Below are 6,000 nucleotides of genomic sequence, written 5' to 3' on the forward strand. Positions count from 1 at the left end.
CTGCCTCATCCTCCCAAGTGCTTGCATTATTACAGGCCTGTACCACCTCACCCAGCTAGAGCTTAAATTCTTTCCCCAAGTTAAAAGGAACATGAAGTGATATTCTTAGAACTACAGCTTCGATTAGAAATTATATTCCGAAGGCGATGAGTCCTCTTAGATAACTGGTCTCAGGCTTTGCTGCTCTTGCAGAAGAGAATGAGGCATGGTGCACAGGACAGCCCCTGGTAAGGCTCCCTTCAGGCGCTGTGTGTATATTTATTTAGGTGAGTGTCTCACTGCACTGCTCTGGTGTCCACACTAATGCAGGACAAGATGGCACAGAGTGCATCAGGCCACGAAAGTGCGGGAGGTCCAGCTCCTAGGAAGTCTGACACAGGAGGACGGCTTGAGCTCACAGGCTGAAGACCAGCCTGGAAAAATCATGAGACTCTCACTCAAAAAATTATAATAATATTGCGGGTGTCGGTGCTCCAAGTTCTAGCAGCAACTTCCCTTTAATCCAAATAATATGACCAGTAACTGAGACAGATTTGTTTAAAGACAAATTAAATGAAAACAAAAACTGTAGTTATAAAAAAATCCCCTTTCCCCTAATAAAGATATGTAAGAGGCATAAATCCAAACAGAACCAGAGAATTCAGAGATTTTGAAGTAAATTATCATTCCCATTCAGAAATCTTCCCTACCCCTCTATTTTTAAGAAATCACAGTGTATATAAAAATGCTTCCCTGTGGGTTGATTTCGAGGAACTCCCAGATGAGATATAAGCAAGTCCTCAGAGAGGACACATTTTGGGGGGATTTCTCAGCATTGCTAAGAGGAATGAGATGCTAACACTAGTCCAAACCACTTTTCAAAGATTATTCCATCAGGCCAAAAGGTCAAGAGCAATAACGGAGCTGTGTCACTGCCTTGACAGCTTTTGAAAACTCCTCACAGGCATCCAGGAACAGTCACCACAGCTCCACAGTCCTGGAGGGCAAATGCAGCCGCACAAATCTGTTCCTGATATCGCTGACTCTCTTTCCTGTGACATTGCCATGTGTGCTTCTGGATTGTTCTGTATCTTTGGCAAATGACAGCTTGCCGAGCTCTGCCTAACAAGATTCCTTAAATGACTTCAAAGAGAAAACTATTGAATTTGGTCAGTTTCTCCAAAGGATTCCACATCTCGGACAATGTGCTCCTCCTCCTAATATGTATTTCCTATAGATGACTAGATACAGGTCATGCAGCGTGCTAGGATTCATTTATTCAGTTGATAAAAAATAACTGAACATTTACACAGTGTTTGGTGCCATGGTAAGATTTGTCACTGTCATCATCCAGCATGGGTCCTTGTGTCAGTGACTTTGGAAATGAAAACACAGACAGCAGCACAAATTTCCAGACTAAAAGTTTCATTGAAGGTTTATTACAGGAAAGGAAGAAACCTGGGAGGCCCATAGGCAACTCCAGGAAGGAGACAGAGAGGTAAGCTACGTTGCAATACTGCGGTCTCTGTGTTCCAATCCAGGCAGAAATGTTCTTATGGAAATAAACTGTGATGAAGACAGCATTGGAGCTCAGGGTCCTTTCTGGGTCGGATCTGTGGCATCTGTGTTTTCACGGTCCCATCCAGGTTTTCCACTCAATTAGTCTACCACCATTAATCTCAGTCTCAGACAAAGTCTCTGGACACAAGAAAAATGCAGACAAACTTTTGCCAAGCCATAACACACATCAGCTAGAGTCCAGCAGCCAATGCAATCCTTTCCAGCAGAAACCTCCTGAGCCTGGTCTTTACCAGCAGGATTTTTATCAAGCACAGGATGTGTTCAGGGTTCTGTGCTCCCCGACCAGACCTCCAGTGGGTATGAGGGAGGCTGATGCTACAGTTTAGGTTAGATGGCCCCCAAAGGTGACTGTGTTCCAGCTGCAGCATTACTAGGAGGAGATGGGACCCTGGGACCTGTGCCTGAGGGAGATGGCACAGTGCAGGGTGTCTCCTGGGATTACTTACCAGACACAAATGTCTGCAAACCCACCCCATGGCTTCTCAAGGCCAGCAAAGCTTACTGTAGATCTCCAGGTAGGAAGGGCCAGTAGACTATGGAGTGGCCACAGCTGTATAATGGCCAGTTGTTTGTTGAGTGTGAAGTATGGGAGCCCTAAAAGTCAAAGATGGGTCCTTAGAGACAGGAAAGCAGGGACAGGAGCATTTTCAAGGAGAGAGACATTCACAACACAGTGGAATCATGAAGATTCATGAAGTGAACATCACTGTTTAAAGTGAACATCACTGTTTAAAGAACCAATCAGAAAAGTGCTATTCTGGACCAATCAGAAGATGCCATTTCAATCCTTCATTTGAATACTTCTGCTGGATGCCTCATTTCCATGCGGTCACAACCAATCAAAAGAATGTTACTAATTCTTTATTTACATGTAACAGGCACTAGGCATGGTGGTACACGCCTATAATTCCATCACTTAGGAGGTTTGTTTCAAGTTTGAGGCCAGCCTGGGCTACAATAGTGAGTTCAGGACCCGCCTGAACTACATAGTGAGACTCTGTCTCCAAAAGGGGAAAACAACAGCCAAATCAGCTTTCTCATAAAATGGTTTAGGAAGGCTGGACCCCAAGTAGGAGTCTGAAGAACTTCCCCGTTGGAGGACAAGCTTTGTAAGATTTAAACTGCTGAACAAAAATGAACCTCAGGGCCTGCCTGGTTTCACTCCCCGAGTCCCAGTGGGTGGGGAGGCTACCCAGAGGAGGCGGAGAGGGGAGGACTGGGTGGGCAAAGATATGTACTTCTGTGAGGGCCCAGCTGCAGGAGGAAGAACATACAGTCTGACCCGAGCTTCTTCAGGTTTCCTTGGGGTCCAGCAGATGCCAGAACTGGGTGGAGAATTGTGGAAGAGCAGACTCAGATGTCGCAACACCTGATAAACTAAATAAAGCATTGCCAATTCTGTGCCTAACACTTTGAGACTTCTGTGACCTGCAGAATAGTCCTGTTAGGATTGTTCTTTGAGATAAAGCAGGACCAACAACATTTGATCTTACCAGTCATTTGAAAGATCCAAATATTAGACACAGAAAACAAGTTAAAGAACTGAGTAAAGATAAATCAGGACACTGAAACAGAAAAATATTGATGAAATTTCTGAACAGGAACAGAAACATCGGGGTTTTTTGCATGTGGATATCCAGTTGCTCCAGTATAGTTACTGAAGGTACAATCCTTTTCCAGCTAATTGCTTTTGCATCTTTGACAGAACTCAATCATCTGTTATGTGGGGTTCTATTTGGGGAGTTCATTTTGATAGGTTGTCTATCTTGATATCAATGCCATTGTCATGATTGGTGTTAACTTTGCGATCAGCCTCGGGAATGGCGAGGGCTACAGCTCTAATTTTGTTCCTTTTTAATTTGTTTACACTATTTTGGGTCTTTTGTATTTCTACAAAAATATAAGAATCAAAATGTTAATTTTTATGAAAAATGATGTTGGTATTTGATAAAGGATTGTTTCTAATCAATATTAGTTTGCTCTATTTGTTTTTTATTTTATTCTCTTTCATTTATAATTTCTTGAGGAAAGATATGAGGATATTTCATAATTTCCTTCTTTTCTAATGAATGTACATGGTGTTAAAAATGTTTAGGAAGGAACAGAAACATAAAGAAACAAACAACAGTGACCCTGAGGATCTCGGTGCAGAAGTGGTAGGCGATGGACAGGATGTAACCCTTGAAGAGACAGAAAACGAAGAATACTCAAATTCTTTCTTTAAAATGTTGATTCTTATGGGAAAAGAAATCATGCCTCTGGATGGTCATGAGACTGATGGAATTCCAGGAGGTCTCTTTCCACCTGGTAACTTTCAAGCACGCTAGAGCGCTGGATAAATCATGGTGAAGAGGTCCTGAGACAGCTTTGCGACCACAGCTGTGGACACATTGTTCTGTTCACAACACAGCAGAAACAGACACGAGAGATCTGTGAGAGCTGCACTAGGGAGAAACCCTCCGGTAAGGGAGAGACTGGAAAATTCTTTTCCATCCTTACTGATGGTGCAGGGGACATCGCAGGGGGGAGCACTGCCTGTCTTGGTGACTTTGCCAAGGAATCTGGTAACCTGAGAGAAGAGTTTGTGGGCTTCCTACCTCATGAAGCTCATGCAGAAATTTTGACTGTGAAATTTCACACAAATATCCCCAAGCTGTCTACACACCCTGCGCTTCCTGACCCAGGGGTGTGCTCCCCAAAGCCTGTGCCTGAGGGCGGGAATCAGCTGCCTTAGGAACAACTGAAGAAGTTTGCTCTTTTTTCCATCAGTCTCAACTACTTTTAGAACTTGACAGTGCCATTTCTGTTCTTTTTCAGACAGTGAAGAACAGGTAAGGAACTGAAGGAACTACACCACGCTCGGTGGACAGGCAGACACGATGCATTGGAAGTTGGAGTGGACCTCCTGCAAGCACTGGTGTTAATGTTTAGATGGTGTAAATGGTGACACAATTATTAGATGGAATAACTGTAAAGCTGGCCGAGCACTTGTACTCTGTAGAGCAGTGGCAGGTTTTGATTTTATTGTTACTATTCTTGTTCTTAGAATGTCTAATCCTTTACAGGGGCCTCTGGGAAAAATCTCCAGGGACAAATTTCTGATGTCAGCTTTGCCGCTACTGTACTGCTCTTACTCAGCAAAGGAGTGGCAACCAATTCGATGAACCAACTCACATGAAACTCCCTGGGAAGTTTCTTAGGGTGCAGCCAGATGGCCAACAATCTCAGGTAACCTCCGAGAGTCACCATAAGGAAATCCTGAATGTCCAACAGTGGAGCACATTGTTCAAGAGCAGGGAGTCAAAGCTCTTAAGCGCTTATCTCTGGTACCCTCAGTCACGGGACAGCTGGCATTCAACACATCAGAGCAGCAGCGTGCTGACAGCTACAGAAAGAAGGGACTTCCCCGTCCTGCACTCTCAGCTGAGATTCCCGTTGGAGAATCAAATGGAAGCCCAGAGGAAGACACAGAACCTCCACCTCCCATTCATGAAGCTCTCCTTTGCCTGACGAGATTTTCTCCTGATGTGTTCACCTTGAGAACGTCCTGTGCATTCATCCTGAGATGAAAGCTGAGAGCCTCAGAGCAGCCAAGGGCAACACCTTGACAGACAAAGCTCAAGTAGCATGGTTTGCTTAACATAAATTTTGATATAAAATATGCTCCAGATTTAATGGTGAGCCCATATACCAAACTATACACAAGTAAATCAGAGCTTCCTAGGGAGAATTCAGAGACTGCTGAAAATACCCAAGAAATGTTTAAAACAGCCTTTCTCTCATATTTGCTATTCGTAAGGAAAACCATCAGGGGTGTGTAGGCCAGCTGGTCACTGAGTAGGTGAGCCTCTAGGCCTGGGGCTGACTGTGTCAGCCACTGACAATCTCTGCATTCCAATGGCCCCTCTGAACTCTGCTGAGAGCCCTGGCAGTGCCCACTTTACTTCAGGGTGCCCTCTGCTGGTGGCACTGTGGAACTGTGTTAGTTAAGACATTTTAGACAACACTGTATTAGAGTGGTCAATTTTTGAAGAAATGAATTTTGAGGTGATGTGGGAGAAAGGAATGCATTTTATGACATGGTACGGTGAAGCCCATCACCGGCCTGTGACGAGAAAGGGTTTTCAGTGTGTTATGAACAATCCATAGTGGACGGCGAAGGGCATCCCTAGAGAGGAGTTTATGAGCTCGCCAGCTCTCAGGGCAGATTTTCTCTTTACGAAGTGAAGCTGAACGGAAAAGCCACCATATTCTGCATCTGGCTGCTGGGGTGCACTCCTCCACTGAACCCACATCTTCTAAACTGCTCCCCAGGGAAATGCTGACTTCCCGGTCCAGATGGAGCCTGAGGCTGTCACCCGGGCAAGGGACTTGTCCGTTTTCTTCTGTCTTTTTCCATGACCCTCCTGCCTTGCCTTGATTTAGAAGCAAAACCTGGAA

Source organism: Cavia porcellus, unplaced genomic scaffold (genome assembly GCF_034190915.1).
Source record: "Cavia porcellus strain 051 isolate PalLab524CR breed Dunkin Hartley unplaced genomic scaffold, mCavPor4.1 scaffold_13, whole genome shotgun sequence".
In the NCBI taxonomy this organism is placed as follows: domain Eukaryota; kingdom Metazoa; phylum Chordata; class Mammalia; order Rodentia; family Caviidae; genus Cavia; species Cavia porcellus.